General features: G+C 42.6%; 1 pseudogene; it reads left to right on the forward strand.

Moving 5' to 3' along the window:
- The first annotated feature begins 11,201 nt into the window (after positions 1-11,201).
- LOC119824415 lies at positions 11,202-12,052 on the forward strand (annotated as a pseudogene).
- Positions 12,053-18,684: the final 6,632 nt, after the last annotated feature.

An 18,684-nucleotide genomic window follows, 5' to 3' on the forward strand; every position in this document is an offset into this window, starting at 1 on the left:
CCTGTGCATTGTGAGCCAGAGTATGAGTGTAGGACTTATGGAAATGATGTTGCTTCTTCTCAAGGATTGGTTCACAGTCAGGAAGAAAGAAATGCAGTTCTGGGAGACACAAAAAGGAAAAATTCTTTTGGTCCTGAAGAGCATGATTGCGTCCTTACATTGACCTCATGGGACACATTGTGAGGTCTTGCAGACCCTGCCCATTGAAGGCACTGGCCAGTCTGAGTCTTTCCTTACATTGAGGAGAAGGTGTTGCCTTGTTAGCTTTAGGGAATGTGGACTCAGAATTTGGGTCACGTTCACATGGTTATTATTGATCGACTGGAAACAGACATGTTGATCTGATTTGACCAAAAGAGTTTGTGTTTCTTTCCTGGGGTATTGGTTTTCATCTATAACTTTTGAATAGTGTTTGAACTAATTTGTGCTTTCAAATTAGTTTCTTGTTTTAAACCACCCTTAATTTTTTTCTCTTCAATGAGCATGATTTATTGACATTTTAAAAATATTCTTTTCTAATTTTAAGTCTTCACTAGTAGGAGATAATTGTAGAAAGTAAGCTTCACCATGGTGTGCACTGTGAATAATATACCCCCAGTTTGATTACATCCTCCAAGCTTTGTTGAGCCCCAAATGCCACCTATTCTCTTGATGACCTTCCTGAATAGCCATGGCCCATCCACCACAAAACAAAACCATGCCATCTCAGTTAGGGACAGCCCACCACACTGCTATGGTCAATGAGGCCTACCATCTTTTAGAGTCCATCCTTATAAGCTTAAGAAAAAAATGATTATCTGGAGTGGAGAGGGGATGATGTCTATCCTAGAGAGTTCTTAGAGAACTTATAGGCACATTCAAAAAGACACTGAAGCTAGTTCAGGCTCAAGTCCTTAGTCTAGGTCAACTCAGAGTTTCTGGTTCTGTCCTTCTTCTGACTATGGTGCTCGCCCAAGACTAGGGGAATTCGTCCTCAAGGTGTGATGTGAAAGGCCTCACACTTCCATATGTGCCTGGATGCTTGGTCTCTAGTATGGAGTGCTGATTGGTTTGGGAAGACAGAAAACCTTAAAGCACTGGAGAGCAGCAGGAGGAACTAGGTGACTGGATGCAGCAAGGGCCTGCCAAAGCCATGGAACCAGCTGCGTCAGCCTCATCTTCCCCAGGCCAACTTCCCCAGCTCCTGCATCTGCCATGCCTCCCCTGTACTCAGAGGGCCTGAGACAAGGGAGACCTTTGGTTCCTTGAGTGCATTCCGTTAAGGAAATGTTCCCTGACATGGTAAAAAATAACGCAGTCCTGTTCTTAGACAGAGAAACTACCTTGGGTTTCTCCTTACTGTTTCTGGTCCAACCTTAGTAGTGACATCACTTGTCCTTTGTGAGAAATAATAAGAGTTTGTTCCTAAAAAAAATTCAGTGGGCTGGGCCTCATCCTGAAGCTGCAGAGAAACTCAAGTTGGACGGAGAGCATTTGTATCTAGCATTGGTCCTGATACACTTGGGAAATCCCAGTCCCACAGACCTTGACATTGGGAGTTTTCCTCTCTGTTACCATGAGTTTCATGTTCTGTGCAATCTTTGAAGTCACAGAGTCACTGCTGGTGTCTGAGCCATTGATTTCTGTCTGTGCCCATTTGACTTTTTTTTTCTTATTTTTTGGTTTGTTTTTCAAGACACGGTTTCTCTGTGGCTTTGGAGTCTGTCTGGAATTAGCTCTTGTAGACCAGGCTGGTCTCGAACTCACAGAGATCCGCATGCCTCTGCCTCCCGAGTGCTGGGATTAAAGGCATGCGCCATCATTGCCTGGCTTGACTATTTTTCTAAATTTGATCCCTTTTCTATAATTTTGTTTGGCCATAAGATACTGTAATTTCTTTTGGGGTTTTAAGTTTTATTTCAAACCTTAACTATGAAAAGTAGGAAATATGCCTTGAGACATGTATCCATACAAATAGTGAGCAAGGATCATTTTCATCTGCTGTGTTATATTACAAAAGCCTCTGGCACGTGCTTACTGCACTCCCCTTTTAAGATTGCACAAACACATCCACGGCTCTAGTGAGGCTCAGGATATCTCTGGAACTTGCACAGTACATCTGATGCTGTGTCCATGTGCATTTCAGAAAACTACAACATTTCATTCTTCATGGAAGAGCATGGACTCTTCCCGCTAAACTTGTCTGTTAACTGATGATCCGTTTTTGTGTGGACTAATCCCTAGTACTCCTTGCTGATGCCCTGAGAACATGAGATATCTCTTATGTATTGAACAGGGAATCACATTTCAGATGATAAACATCAAGAACATTACATTATACAATTTGTGAGTGTGTGTATTAGTGTGTGTGTATGTGTGTTTGAGCACCCAAGAATGCACATGCCCAAGAGAGAGAGAGAGGAAAGAGAGAGACAGGGAGACAAAGATATTGTGTGTGTGTGTGTGTGTGTGTGTGTGTGTGTGTGTGTGTGTGTGTGTGCATTCATTGTTTTGGCATCAGGGTACTACTGCCATCTTAGAATGTTTAGAATGATCTTTTTGTCTCTGGTGAAGTACCTTGAGGATCATTGATCTCCATTGGTTTTAAAGACAGCAGGTATGATCCTTAATGCAATCAATGGTCCTGGGCTGTCATTATAGGGAGAGACTTATTATCTTTCAATCTTGTACTCAGTGGATCTTAACACATTTCATAAGCTCCTGAATTCATTATCATACCCAGGTGCAGAAGTGGGAAGGCAGCTGGTGGTGCATGTTTGCTAACCCCTTATATCTCTGTTTGTGTCCTCTGTGAATTTAGCCATATCTTTCTTTGATTGTCAACACAAATTTTCTCGCACCTCCTAGAGTTCCCATGGATCTTACTCATCTCTTTCCTGTCTCACATTTCAATAATATGTGTCTTCCTTTCTAGGGTTCATGTCAAGGGTTGTCAGATTTGTTCATTCTTTCAAAGGACCAGCTCTTTGTTTCAACTGCCAAGTTATCTCTAGCTCTATTCTTTCTTATGCTTTTTAATAACAGTTTTGTGGTTGGAATGTTGTGCTTTGTTTCTTTGTTTTTTGCATCTTTGACCACCAAGATGCATCATTAGGATGATTGTGAGACTTTTGATTTCTTGATGTACAAATTGATAGTCATAAATGTCTCCTAGTGCTGATTTTACTTTTTTTAATTTCTAGCATCTTGGTGCAGAGCCATTCCCCACCAGAAAGCGTGGAGGACATGGCAGATCAAGTATGCTGGATCACTGATGGTGGTTTGCAAGCATCCAAAGAATTAGCCTCGGAGTACTCCATGTCAAGTCTTGTAAACACAACCTGCTCACTGACTAACATACTGGTGGAGGAGAATCTTGACACAACTGTGCCCAATAGATTTTTTGAGACGTTAGCCAAGAACGACTTACTTTACGATAAAAATCGTATCTACAGGTGGGAAAACAAACATCATCCACAGATCTGTTACTCGAGGAGGCTTTCACATCAGCTCACCCTCCCTCGGTTTCCTTTGAGGAAGCGATGGAGTGAGCTGGCTCTGCCAACATTCCTGACAGAAACCGAAGAAAAGAACGGGCAGGAGGTAAATGAAAAATCTAGCAAGGGCTTCTCTAAGTCCAGCTCCCGTGATTTTTACATCAGATCTTAACTTACCTGAGAATTCTGCCCACAGGGTGCTGATATGAGGGCATTAGAGACACACGAGAATGCAGAAAATGCTGCAAACGTAACATCTGAGGGGACACACAACGAGGCTAAGGTGGAGGCCAACAGAAATCTTTTTCGAAGGTTTTTCTGCTGCCTCTGCATGCCTAGGACAAAAGATACGACATCCAGGTAAGGAATAACAAAGAATGGAAAAAGCAGTTTCAAGGAAATAGATTGGGTGAGGCCAGTTAATCCACATATGATTTGAGCTGACTTTTTAATTTTTCAAAGGCACTTCGCCATGGGCAGGCTTCAGACTTTTACAGGACCCCAACATTAATGTATCTGGAACCCCAAAAGGAGCTTTCACACTGAATCCTATTCATGAAGAGACTAGCATAGTTCCGACAGAAGCAAATTGCAGAGGTTGCTGGCAGGGCTTGTGGATGCAGGGAGAGAGGAGGGAGGAGAGCTTTTAAAGAGACAACAGTTTCAGAAGAGAAGTCGTCTGTGGACAGCTCTGGTTCCTCAGATCAGCTTTTTGCTAAGTCTTTCTATGTCAATGTCACTAAAACAGTCCTTTGTTTCTCTCTTTTCAAGGGCTGAAGGTGCGGCCCTGACCCGGGGTTCCTAAACCCCGGGTCTGTGTTCAGCCTGGTTGGGGCATAACAGCTTCTGGAGCAAGCCAGGCCAGAACATGAAAGGAGGTGTGCCCCAAACCTCTACCTGATAGACAGCTCCAGCCACCAGGGCATGAGCTCTGTACCCCTCCTCTCCTACTGGGTGCAAGGGTGAACTTCATTTGTCCCCAGAAGAAGTAGCTGGACAGAGAAGCCAGTCACATCATCATGGGCGATGACGAGGCGTCTATCCCACTCCAAGTCTACATGAGAAAAGTTAAGTGTCCCAGATGACTCTGGGTCCCCATCTCCTTCTCCCCTCATTTCCATCAAAAGAATCAATGAGCACATGTAAAGAAGTGCTTGCACACTTTCTTCTTAGGTGGTAAGGAGGCACAGGAAGAGGAGGGGGAAGGAGGAGTGGGGCAAGTGGGACATGTCAAGGGATAAAAGCAGTGAGAGATGGCAGAAGAAAGGGCTTGCATCTACATGGGGATGAGGTGATTTATCCAGAGGAAATTCCATTCTGAGAGCAGAAAAGTAAGGGATGAATGTGTGGGTGGTGACAGAGTCCACAACCAAGAAGGAGAGGAGCAAAATTCCCCTGAAGAGGAGATTAGGAGCGAATGGTGCATGGGTACCTGGAGAAGACGACCCTATCTTCCTCATGGGTTCCAGCTTGTTCCAAGCTGTAGCAGGTGAGGGCTGCCTGAGAAATCTGCTCTCATCCTGCGGTGCTCAGACAGGGTGTGGCTGCAGAGAAGAGAAGCCACATGTTTTCAGGAGCCTTTCCCTCTTTCTGCTTGATCGAGTCTTGGATTGATCTGGTAACATCTGCTTATGTTCACAGCCTTCATCTTTCATGCCCCAAGGTGCTGTTGTCCCATCCAATGATTATTCAGACAGATAAATTTGATGTCCCCATCGGGGATTCCTTGACTTTGAGTAAACAGCAAGAGAGGTGTTTGTACTGGAAATAGGTAAACAGTGCTTAAAAGGACTGGGAAGCATCACTGCCCAGAAAAAGTCAACAAACTTGGAACATCTTTGAGCCCAGGGCCATCATCAGGCTTTAGTTTAGAAGGAACCTTGATTGCCAAGGAGCTGCAGCTGACGGCCAGTGGTATTGTGTGCAGCCTTGTTGGGTGAGCTGCCTGCAGTCTTCTTCTGCCCACCATACCTATAGGGAGCATCTTCCTGGGCCACCAGGGGCAAGCCAGCTGACAGGGTTTTCAGGGGGCTAATCTTGAGATCAGTCAGGTGTAGTGAATTTGCATCCATGTGCATCTCCTTGTGGTGGATGATGAGTTTCTGTATCGTGGTCTTGATGTACACCAACCATCCCAATTGAGCGCTCTCCTCTGCATAGGCTGATGGTCCTGCCTGGTCAATGGGAGTATGGTTCTTTGTGACAGCTTATTAACTGTCTGGAATCCACTTCATTGGCTACATCATGTAAATGGAATCTTGACCGAGTCCTATATGGTGCCTTGCTCACCCTAGACATAATGATAGTCAGTATTAGTATGTCAGTCTTCATTTTATTCTAATAATTCCTGTTTGATATTTTTATTATACCTTTGAACATTCTTTGTTTTATTGTTTTGATTATATTGTGCCAGGTATGATTTGTTCAATGATCTAGTCTGTTTGGAGTTCTGTATGCTTCTTTTACCTTAATAGGAAGCTCAATCTTTAGCTTAGGGAAGTTTTCTTCTATGATTTTATTGGAAATAGTTCCTGTTTCTTTGACCTTGCTTTCTTCTCCTTCTATTCCCCTTAGTCATGGATTTGGCTTTACATAATATCCCAATTTTTCTGGTGCTTTGTGCTTGAAACTTTATTAGATTTAACATTTTCATTGAGTGGGAAATCCATTTTATTCTATCTTGTCTTCAATGTCTGAGATTTTTGCTTCCTTCTCTTATATTCTGTCAGTAAGTCTTAACTCTAGGATTCTTGTTCCAGTCCTTACACTTCTCTTTCCAGTTCTCCCTTGGTTCTATTTGTCTTTATTGATTCTTTTTTTTTTTCAAGTGTACCCTTGACCTCTCTTCTACATTCAAATCCATTGTTTGTGTTCCAAAGACTTTATTAACACATTCATTCATGTCCCCCTAAGGTCCTTGACCATTTTCATAATAGCTATTTTGAAGTCCTTGTTCTATGCATCAGCTGTTTTGCCTTGCTCGGGAACTACTGAAGTCCTATTGATGAGCTCTAGTGGAGACACACTGTTGGGGCTGTTTTGATTCTGTCCTCATGCTGACATCCAGGCACCTGGGCTTAGAAAGATTACACTTCCAGTAGTTGATAGCTGGTCTTGCCTGTCTGTTAGGTAGGTTTTTCCTTCCTTAGTTTCTGTTGCCCTCACAGGATTTTTGGAGGGGGTGTGGTGGCTGTGGTTTGCCTATAGAGAGTGCTCTGAGTCTCTGCCAGGTGTGGCCACTGGTGGTTCCAGATGGGCAGTGTTTCTAATATTGGGAGATTGCAGGAAAGAATAGGATGAGCTAGATTGCCAAGTGTCTCAGAAGATACACGAGGAGGGAGAAAGGTTTGCACAGCCATCTGGATTTCTAAAGTCCCCAGGGAGTTGGTGAAAGAGGTTGAAATCATGTCCCTATCCAGCACATGGTCTGGAACAGGGTTAGGGATGAGACTGGGTAATTAAAAATGGAGGACAGGAAGGAGAGGGAAGGTTGCCTATTTGCTTCCATGGTCAGCATGGCCAGAAGGGCTCCAGTGACAGATTGTCTCCAGGGAAGGTGACCAAGACAAAGGGATGGGGTGAAGAGAAGGCTGAGAGAGAGGATTTGTTTACTCTCCCAGGAATGGGGACAGAAAAAAGGAGAGTCCAGAACAGGTGGCGTGCTATAAAGCTGAGAATAAGCCTGGGGAACTGGAATCGGAGGATGTGAAGGGGATTGAAGTTCGCCTACCTGATTTCCTGCTCAGCACGGCAAGTGTGTCCAGAGACATAGTGTCTCTGGTGTTGCTGGCCGAGACAAGGTGGTGGGAACTGGGTGCAGTGGTGTAGGAGAAGAATGATGGATTTGTACATTGACTAGTGAAACACACAGACACTGAAATGAGTGCAGGAATCTCATAACTGAGCGCCTGATCATGTATGGGGCAGACTATGGATAGGCAAAACGTGGAGACTGTAGTGCACTAAATTCATTTGATACTCGAATATGTTCCCTTAATAATGAATGCTGTGAGGAACCCCAAATATATATATCTTCGTGGTAAATCACATACCAATGAAATAATCTGATGCCATTCTCTGTGGGAGAGTTAACAATGTGTTATTTCCTTTTATTTTTGTAAGAGTATTAAAGATTTCTTCTGGATGTGGCAGTCTTTTCAGAAGATCAAAGGATATGGTCTAGGAGAATCCAGCTGGATTCTGAGGGCTGTGTGCTGTGGGGACTGATGACCCTGCTAGCGCTCACCCTGTGCTCACTGAGGAGACTCAGCAGTGCTGTCCTTCTGTCCTGTCAGAGCCCAGGGTAAAAGGAGTCAGCCACAGCAAGTGATTACTGCGAGGACTCCCCAAAACTGAAAGCCTACCTAGCTCCTCCTCAGGCTGTCATAGAAGCTGAGCTTCAGCAGCAGGGCTCACCAGGGTCTTGGCAGCCTCAGTGGAAACACACACAAAGGAAGAGCCACTTCTCTGCAGGGGTGGGAAAGGAGGCCTGGGACAACCTAGACTCCCTGAGGAGATCTTTGGTCTTGAACTGCTTCTTTCTCATTGCAGGGCAGGGACAGGCCTAAGAGCTCTGCTGTCACCCGGGCCATATCTGCATCATAAGCACAGATCACTACTCCACTTTGCCACAGCATCTCACCTACCATCTGTTAGTCTCTATCACTGCAGGGTCCTTTCCCAGTCCATCCCGCCCTCTGCTTCTTGCCTAACATTGCCTGCACCTTGATCATGGAAATCAGTTCCACTGTCTCTAGCGTACAACGATGCAAAAAAGTCAGATATCTATTCCTCATATCTCCTTGGATACCCCTATGAGTCAATAATAACCAACTCTGTAAGAAATATTAAATGATTTTTCTTGTCAAATACTATAAAACAAATGCTGTATTTCCTTTGACCCTGAACACTCCTGAGCCTTTTAGACTTTCTTTCTCCATTCCCAATGTCCCATTCTAAATGTCCACTTCTCTTCAAGTGTTAGACATGTTCTTCCAGACAGATGGAACCAATTTCCTTTCCTTGTTTAAAAAAGAACATGGAATATCTATACATCCAGTGACCTCCTCTCCCCTCTGCCTTCTTCACGGTTCATAATTCTTTTCCCAACTAGCTAACTGTGCATACACTGTGAAGTTGGACCTCAGCTCATGCAAACAACCACTTTCCTTCCTTTGGTCATGGATAATAGTGTTAAAAGGGATAAAAAGTACAGCTTACTGTCCATGTATGCTTGCTCTGCCACTTCTGTGAGCATCTACTCTCCTGATTAGAAGTTGCAATGCTAAGATGCTTTAGTGGGAATGGTGGTCTCTTTCTTTGTGTTCTTACGACCATGTCTAACAGACTCCAGCTCTTTCTATGAATCTAATATGCATCAGATAATATAGGCAACACACATACCTTGGAGTTGTGGCCTGATGGCGGACCTGGATATTACATTCGAGTCTGGCACAGGTGAGTTTCTCAAGATGACAGAGACAAGAGAAGCAGTGCAGAATACTCATCCTCCTGGGCCTTGATCCATCTCCACATCTCCAACAGTTTTTGTCTACACTGCTGCCTTTGGACACAGCTTCTGCTTACAGTATCTTTTATTCGTTCACATTCAATGATTCTAAATGATCATAAAATGCAAATAAAACAGACATCAAGGCTATGGTTGGTTTACTAATCCAAGTACTTCACATTGAACCCATTGTTTAAAGGGAATCCCATGGAGTTGGCATTGTTCTCTTAAATATAGAAATATCAGCCTGTGCTTGGTGCATTTTACTAACAGAAAATGATTCTGGAAAGCTCTATGCCTGAATAGACTCCTGTTTCCACATTATCACGTGTCATGTGGTTAATATATAACTAATCCCTAAGTGGGCCCTCGGACCTGCTTCATTTCCTAAGTCACAGTCTACGACCCATCTTGTACCCTGCACCATCTCCTCCTTTTGCAACTCCTGCTTACTCCATCACTGCTGCACCTTCAAGATCTGTCCCATTTCAGCCTTTCCCTGGTTCTCAGCTGTTGGACTGTATCAGCCTCGGGCAAATGCATTCTTCAAGGCCCCTTCTGCGCAAGTTCAGCCCATAACATCTATTAGAGTAGGGTGTCTAATGTCAGAAGAAACAACAGGCAGCATTTTGGTTAAATATCTCTTGAACACATTAACACGTTTGCCTAAAGTCTTGGTATATTGCCTGGTTCTGCACTCTGCCTGCCAGCTGCAGACCCTGTGTTGGTATTTGATCTCCATTCTAGGCCATGCTATGTCATCTCCTGTGACGTTTATCAAGGCCTGCTTCACTGCATGAACCCCCTTTCACACACAGCATCTGAGCAAGTGCCTCCTCCTCTAAAATAAAGACAGATCTATTCATCCTTGATCCATTAAAGGCAACGGTGTCCCCTCCATGGAAATGTTCATATTGTCAGACTCATTTGTCTCTGTTCAGGGTCTTTTATCCTCAGCTCCTGGGTGGGTCCCAAGCTCTCCTGTGTTGACTGCCGTGTGCTGCCCCTGTCCACATTCATCAGGAAATGCATCAGCGATGGCTCCACTAGGACACATCGCCATGCTCCCTGTAGTTTTCCTTTCATGAGTCTGAAATGTAAGGTAAAGATCACACAGCAGCACTGATAATAACTGTAGAAGTGATGGCTGCTCTGGGACTTACAGGAGTGTGCCGAGTCTCTCTCAGGAGTTTCTGCAGGACAGGTGCCCACATGCAGTAACCCTAACAGACATGGGGCCCAATGGTTGACTGTGTCCTCCAATTTGTGAGGAATCAGCAGCAGCTCGCCCTCCTGTGGATCTGAAAGAGGTCTTTGCACACAGGCCTGGGTGTTTTATCATCTACTTTATATTCCATAGGAGAAAGTAGTTCACTTCACCTGGCTTGCTCTTTCAGGCGCGTACACTGAATCAACCACTAGGAGGAGTTAATGAGAACTCACTTGATTGACTAGCACCTCTTCTTCTGTGCGGTCCAGATGATGAGATAAGGAGACAGCCCAGACAGAAGAACCTGGTCTAAGAAGAAGGTGTGCTGTGCCTGCCATGGCTTGGACTCCCCTCATCTTCATTTTTCCATCTCAATGTACAGGTACGGACAGGCCCAAGAGTCCTGGGGAGGACTCCTGAACTCAATCAGTCCCTTCTGGTTCAGATCCCCAAAATACTGTACCTCGACTCTGCTGTTCATTGTGGTTTCTGCTTTGGCAGGATCCTTTTCTCGGGCTGTATTGACAGAAACACCCTCCTTCTCTGTGCCTCTTGGATCAACAGCCAGATTCACCTGCACCCTGAGGAGTGGCATCGGCATTGGCGATGACATTTACTGGTACCAGCAGATGCAGGGGAGCCCTCCCAGGGTTTTCCTGTGCTACTGCAGAGACTCAGACAAGTCCATTACATTCTCTGGATTCAGAGAAGCCTCAAAAAATGTTGCAAATTTGCACATTTCTGAACTATAGATGAAGAACGAAGCTCAGCACTGCTATGTTATCTGGGGATATAGTGTTTCCCATAGTGACACAGGCAGATGGGGAAGTAGCCATCAATAGCAGCTTCTGCTAAAAAAAAAAAATCAGTTCTGGTAGAGTGCATGTAGCGGCCACAGGGAAGGGAGCAAGGAGGCTCTGCCAACATTGCCTGCCACAGCACCAGTTCTGAATATTGAGAGGCGCATAGTATTGGTGTTGATCACCCAGAAAGATGCCCCCACCTCATGGAGGGCAAACTGCGTACAAGCATCCAGAAGGGCTACTACCATGAGGCCCACTAGATGTACTGGATGCTCTTCTTCAGATACATGTCCAGAAACAACCATTCAGAATCCTGAGATCTCAGGTACTCAGGAGTATTTCTCTTCTCCGGTCATGGCCAGCAGAGCAGTGCAGGCTGACCTGACCATGCCATTCCTCTAATCCCTGGAGAAGGTAACAGTGTATATAGCTGATGAACTGTTAGAGAACTGTAGAGCCAGCTACAGTGTTCATTTTGATGGATCTAAATTCGCAAGAGCAAGTAGTATTGGTGCCCAGAGCTCTGAAGTGGTCCAGTGGAGGATCTGGGAAACTGGGCCATCCTAGGTTCCACCAGCCCCTCATGCTGTGGGCTCTGCAATACTACTGTAAGTCTCAGTATTACATCCTGCCCTCCACTGAGGGCAAGGGCTGTACGAACACGACAGACAGGTACTCCACTGCACAAGGCTTCTGAAGCAGGTGGGTGAGTTTGTGGCCCAAGCTGTGTACAACTGTTTCTCTGTTTGAAAAACAAGAAAGGTGCCCAGGTGGTCTTTACAAGGTGCGCACAGAAGGTCCTGTCCATTGATGATGCATCACCTTCTTTCAAACTTTGCTCAACTTCATCTGGTTTCTGCTGCTCGCTGTGGACAAGCTGACTGTGTTCACAGTGGCCACCGCCTGTTTCCCTACATGGGGACCCCATGTACAAAGTGTACCTGCACAGGGGAGCTGCCAAAGCAGACCTCCTCCAGAGAGGGCAACCTGGGAACAAGCTGAGCAGCCTCGTGGACTCCTCAGAGCAGGAGGACTGGGACGAGTGCTAGGATGACAAAAGCCTCATCAGCCTGCACGGAAGCTGCCTGATCAGCGTGGAGACGCCCATGACCAGCACCACTGGGACGTATTCAGTGCCAGGCTGGGCATGAGGCCCCATACACAGTAGGTTCCTGTTCCCGGGCTGGAGGGACCACCTGTGCAGAGTCTATCCCTATTTATTATGAGGTCGAGGGCTGTGTGGTCAGGACCAAGAACAAAGCCCAGCTTCTGCTGCCCACCCATGTTCCTCACCTCTCCCACAATAAAGCACAAGTCTGGCGCAGCACCCTGCTGCCGTCCTTGTCTCTGGTTCCTTGTGGAGGGCTCTAGTGGGCCATGCAGCCTGGTATCACTAACCTGTATCCCTTCTTGTGTGTCCACTGCTGCTGTGGCAGGCCAGAGGAGTGGTGCTCACTGTTGGGGGCCATGCAGGATCCTGAATCCTGCAGATGAGAGCACTTTCTTGTTTGATATCTGTTTGGACACAGAGTTGTTTTGCAATCGTGGTGAGCTTCTTAGGGACAAAATATGTTCTGTGGTAGCCAAACTCCTTGAAGGTAGAGATCAGTCATTCAAGCTACAGCCCTGCTGGTCCCCATGAGCCCCACGCTGCTGCTCTGCAGATGTTTTAAAGGGGATAGTAGGTTTTCATATCCTTCGTGTTCTAGTATTTTTTTCTGGGTGAGTGATTTTGCAATCATGTTTTAGGACTTAAGAGTCCAGGAATGAGCAACCAACTCGATTCCCACAGATAATGTCCATGCTAACAGTCTGATTATAAAGGGAGACACCATATTTTTCTAAACTAAAATTTCTGGATTACAACACCTCTAATGCTTGGGACGGAAGCAGATGTGCACTATTTTCTATAAAATGGAATTTAAAGGAAGGCTTATGTCATCAGTTGATTAGTTCTCAATTTTTTTCTAAAGGTCTGTTTGCATTTTGTATCTATTCTTGGTTTAATTTCTCTGACCCAGAAATATCTAGAATTTTACCCCTTTTATTAGGGTTTCCTGGTTCATATATTTCAGAACTTTCTAACGTTGTGATTTTTGAAAAATTATTTCTTGAGATTATACTTACATCATTTTCCCTTTCCCTTGATTCATCTCAATCCCTCCCATGTACTTTGCCTGGTTCCCTTTCAAACCATGGCCTCTTTTCTCACTCTTACACATTCATTTATATACATATATATTTCTATGTACATAAACACAACCTGCTCAGACTATATAATCTTTCTTGTATGCATACTTTTAGGTTTGACCATTGGTTTTGGGTAGCCAATAATAAGTGTGTGCTCCTCATGAGGAAGACTATTTCTCCTACCTTCTGGATTAGCACACTCAATCGGATCTTTTCTCATTCAATCCATTTACCTGCAAAATATATGATACCCACTTTCTTTATAGCTGAGTAGTATACTACAGAGCACATTTATCACATTTTCATTATCCATTTCTCAGTTGTAGGCCCCTTGGTTGTTGTTATTTTCTAGCTATTATGAATAGAGCAGCAATAAAAATACCTGAGGAAGTATCTGTAGAGTGGATGGTAAGTTCTTTGGGCACATGCCATGGAGTGGTATAGCTGGGTCATCTGGTAGATTTTTTTTTTTTTTGAGGATTCTCCTCAGTGATTTCCAAGTGACCAAACCCATTTAGAATCTCAACAGCAATGGATGTGTATGTAGTTCTTGGCACTACCATCTTTGTTCTCTGTCTTAGTTTGGCCCATTAAGCACTACATACAGCATTCGACCACTTTTCAAAAGTCCCAAAGTCTTCCACATCAAAAAAGTAAAACAACAACCAACCAACCAACCAGACCAAACCAAACTAAGATTACCAGCTTAGGTCTGTCAGCAGATATTAATACCCCACTCTCTGGTACCAACTTCACTATTAGTTATTTTTCTATTGCTATGATAAGTCCAAGGTAACTCATAAAAGAAAAAATTGGTGGCAGCTGAGGTGACTGAGGAAAGCCTTGGTGGCTAGGCCTGAGCCTGCTCCCTTAGCATTTCAGGACCTGAAGGAGCCACATGGGCCCGAAGGTGATGGTGGGAGCTGAGGCATGGAGGAGCAGAGAGAGACCAGCTCCAAACCACTGAATAGAAACTCTTGGGAGTTGGACATGGTAGCAAAGCCAAGCCTGCCTTGGTGATACAGCTAATTCAGAATCAATTTGTGTATGGTTGTGATCCCACAGTAGAGGATTGTTATGGGAAAATGTTAGTACTTTATGGAGAAACTGATCTCTTGAATATACTAGACAAAGCAGGTGAACAGGAGCGCAGTGCAATAGAGGACAAGTATATTAGAGCCAGGAGGCTTTCTTTCTGTATTTGCCATAAAGATACTAAATCATTTGAAGATTTCACTATTGTGGAAAACAAATTAAAGAGTGATTAAAGACTCTGAAGATGGTCTTATGGTCCTAGTAGAGATGTTCCCATTGCTTAAAATAATTTAACAGATACCATCATATGATTTGACCTAGTATGGGGTTTCATGGGGCCACTACAGAAATTAATATTAATCTTTTGGACTACATCTCTGCTGCCCAGACCACTGATGGCTGAGTGGAAATATTCAAACTTAGTGTGAACAGACAGAACACTGTCTGTAGAAGGAGAGGTTAATCCTCATCTACGTATCATCCTGGTTAGCGATGGATTCCATTGTTTTAATAAATCAGTGTTACAGTGAAGAACACTTTAAATTTCAGTCATAAAGCTAACTTTTCAAAACCAGAATTTATTTGCTCAGTATTTCCTCAGTGACTGCCATATACTAGGCAATAAACAAGGCACTAGGGATGTGGCATTCACAAAGAAGGGGCATGATGCTTGGACCATGTTAGTAGTGTGGTCTGGGATACCTTAGTAAGGTGCATGGCACATGACCTAGAAATAACAAAATACACAATTTTACTTTCACAAAGACCATTTCTAGCAGTGCAATGAGAATTGTTTTCCTATGATTTCAAAGAAACTCATTAATCAAGCTACTTTATATGAATTATTTCATTCTCCTAAAAGAGTAGAAATTCCCTAATCTCATTTATAGGTAATTTCAAAACTTATTAGATATAAATATTGACTTCTAAAATAGTTTTACTTGGGTTCAAATAAACAATATCTTAAACTTATTTGCATAAATATTGAAACAAAAATCAACGTGATTTCTTATATGTTCTCCTAAATGGTACATGTTCATAGAGCATCCTTCCAGTGGATGTTAAGCCTTAACACAGGTAATAGCACATCTCCTTTCTACAGAGAGGGACAGGTATATCTCAGTAGTGACAAGCATAATCATAAACATGTTTAACATTTCTGGGCCTATGTTTAAAGTAATAGTAATTACCATTATGTAAATTACAAATTGTGATGCACTTTTCATTACCAAAGGGTTTTGCAGAGATTTCTAAAAGGGAGGGAATCCTAGAAATAAATGTAACTGTTAACTAGTTGTTAAAGCCTTACATTCCTTGCTGAAGTTGAACACTAGTACTAGGTATTAACATGTTGTGTACTGTAAGCTTCTTGTACATTCATAGGCATATCCTTCTTTAGGTTGGGAAAATTTTTCTTCTATGATTCTATCAGTATTATATGACTTTTCAATGGAAACTCTGAAAGCCAATAGGTCCTGAGAAGATATGCTGCAAACACTAGGAGACCATGGATGCAAGCTACTATACCTAGCAAAGTTTTCAATCACCATAGATGGAGAAAACAAAACATTCCATGACAAAACCAAATTTTAAACCTTCCACAAATCCAACCTTACAGAAAGTACTAAATGGAAAACTCCAAGGAAGGTAGCTGCACCCTTGAAAACACAGGCAACAGATAACCTCACACCTCACACCAGCAAACTCCAAAGAAAGGAAACACACAAACACTACCATCAAAATAAAAGGAAAGCAATCACTGGTCATTAACATGTCTTAATATCAGTAGACTCAATTCACCTATAAAGAACAGGCTAAAAGAATGGATACCACAATAGCATTCATCCTTCTGTTTTATATATGAAACACACCTCAACCTCAAGGACAGACATTACCTCAGAGGAAAGGGTTGGGAAAAGACTTTCTAATCAAATGGATCTAAGGAACAAGTGGGTGTATATATATATATATATATATACTAATATCTAACAAATACTATATCTATATAGTATAACTATACTAATATCTAACAAAATAGACTTCCAATCAAAATCAATTAGATGAGATGGAGAAGGACACAGGAAAAAATCCATCAAGATGAAATCTCAATCTTGAACATCTATTGCCCAAATACATATGTTAAGAGCACCCACATATGTAAAAGAAACATTACTAAAGCTTAAATCTTACATCAAATCCTACACACTAACAGTAGGAGACTTCAATGTCCCACTCCCACCAATAGACAGTTCAGTCAGACAGAAACTTAACAGAGAAATAAGAGAACTAATGTTATGACTCAAGTGGACTTAACAGACATCTATAGAATATTTCACCCAAACACAAAAGAATATACCTTCTTCTCAGCACCTCATGGAACCTTCTCTAAAATTGATTACAACTTGTAACAAAGAAAACCTCAATAGAGAAAAAAATTTGGAATAACCCTCTGTATCTTACTGGATCACCATGACTTAAAGTTAGAACTCAACAATAATACCAATTGCAGAAAGCCTACAAATGCATGGAACTTGAAGAATGCTCAATTGAATCACCCCTGGGTCAAGGAAGAAATAGAGAAATACTTTCTAAAATACAATGAAAATGAAGACACTACATACCCAAACCTATGGGCCACTATGAAAGTAGTGCTAAGAAGAAAGTTCATAGCACTAAGTGCCTATACAAAGAAAGTGGAGAAATCTCACACTAGCAACTTAAAAGAAAAGAGCACTTAAATAGCACACCTGAAAGTCCTAGAACAAAATGAAGCAGATTCACCCAGGAGAAAAAAGATGACAGGAAATAATCAGATTGAGGGCTGAAATCAATAAAATAGAAAAAAACACAAAGCACAAAGAATCGATGAAACAAAGAGCTGGTTCTTTGAGAAACTAAACAAGATGGACAAACCTTTATCCAAACTAATTAGAAGGCAGAGAGAGAACATCCAAATTAACAAAATAAAGAAGAAGAAGAAGAAGAAGAAGAAGAAGAAGAAGAAGAAGAAGAAGAAGAAGAAGAAGAAGAAGAAGAAGAAGAAGAAGAAGAAGAAGAAGAAGAAGGGGGACATAACAGACTGAGGAAATCCAGAGAATCATTAGGTCATATTTCACAAAACCTGTACTCCACAAAATTAGAAAATCTAAAAGAAAAGGACAGTTTTCTGGATGGGTACCACATACCAAAATTAAATCAAATTCAGATGAACAATTTCAACAGACCTATAACCCCTAAGGAAATAGAAGAAATTATCATAAGTCTCCCAACCAAAAACAGTTCAGGGCTGGATGGTTTCAGCACAGAATTCTACCACAACATCAAGGAGCTAATACCAATATTCTTCAAATTATTCCACATGACAGAAACAAAAGTAACATTGTCATACTCTTTTGGCGAGACTACAGTTATACTGATACCCAAAGCACACCAAGACTCCACTAAAAAAGAGAAATATATAACAACCTCCCTCATGAACATTTATGCAAAAATACTCAATAAAATACTGGCAAACCGAATTCAAGAACACAGTTTTAAAAAAGCATGCAAACTTGTACTATGTAAATCAGTACGGAGGTTTCTTAAAAAATTGGGAATCAAACAATTTCAAGACACAGCAACACCACTTTTGGGCATGTACCCAAAAGATGCTCAATCACACTATGAGGCCATTTGTTCAACTATGTTCAAGGCAGCATTATTTGTAATAGCCAGAACCTGAAAACAACCAAGACGCCCCTCAACCAAAGAATGGATAAAGAAATGTGGTACATTATACATCGGAGTACTACTCATTGGTTAAAAAAAAAGACATCTTGAATTTGTATGCAAATGAATGGAAGTATAAAAAACATGCTGAGTGATTGTTGGAGGCCACTTGTTCATTTCCCGGTCACCCAGACTCCCAACATAACCACACAAAAACAGTATTAATTAATTCACTGCTTGGCCTATTAGCTCTAACTTCTTATTGGCTAGCTTTTACATCTTAATTTAAACCATTTCCATTATTTTATATTCTACCATGAGGCTCGTGGCGTACCAGCAAGGTTCTAATGTATCTGTCTCCAGGAGGTCCATGGATTCCCTTCACTCTGCCTCCTTTCTCCCAGCATTTAGTTTAGTTTCCCCCACCTAGCTCTGCTCTACCCTATCAACAGGCCAAGGCAATTTCTTTATTAACCAATGGTATTCACAGCATACAGAGAGGAATCCCACATCAAGTGGGGTAACCCAGACCCAGAAAATGAACATGGTATGTACTCACTCATAAGTGGATATTAGCTATAAAGCAAAGGATATTGAGCCTATAGTTCATGATCCTAGAAAAGCTCAGTAACAAGGTGAAACCTAAGAAAAACATACATATAGATCCACCTGGAAAGGAGAAATAGACAAGATCATCTAACAAAATTGTGAGCATGGGGGTTGGTAGGAGGAGGGTGGAAAAAGGGGGAAAGA

Source organism: Arvicola amphibius, chromosome 10 (genome assembly GCF_903992535.2).
Source record: "Arvicola amphibius chromosome 10, mArvAmp1.2, whole genome shotgun sequence".
Classification (NCBI taxonomy): Eukaryota; Metazoa; Chordata; class Mammalia; order Rodentia; family Cricetidae; genus Arvicola; species Arvicola amphibius.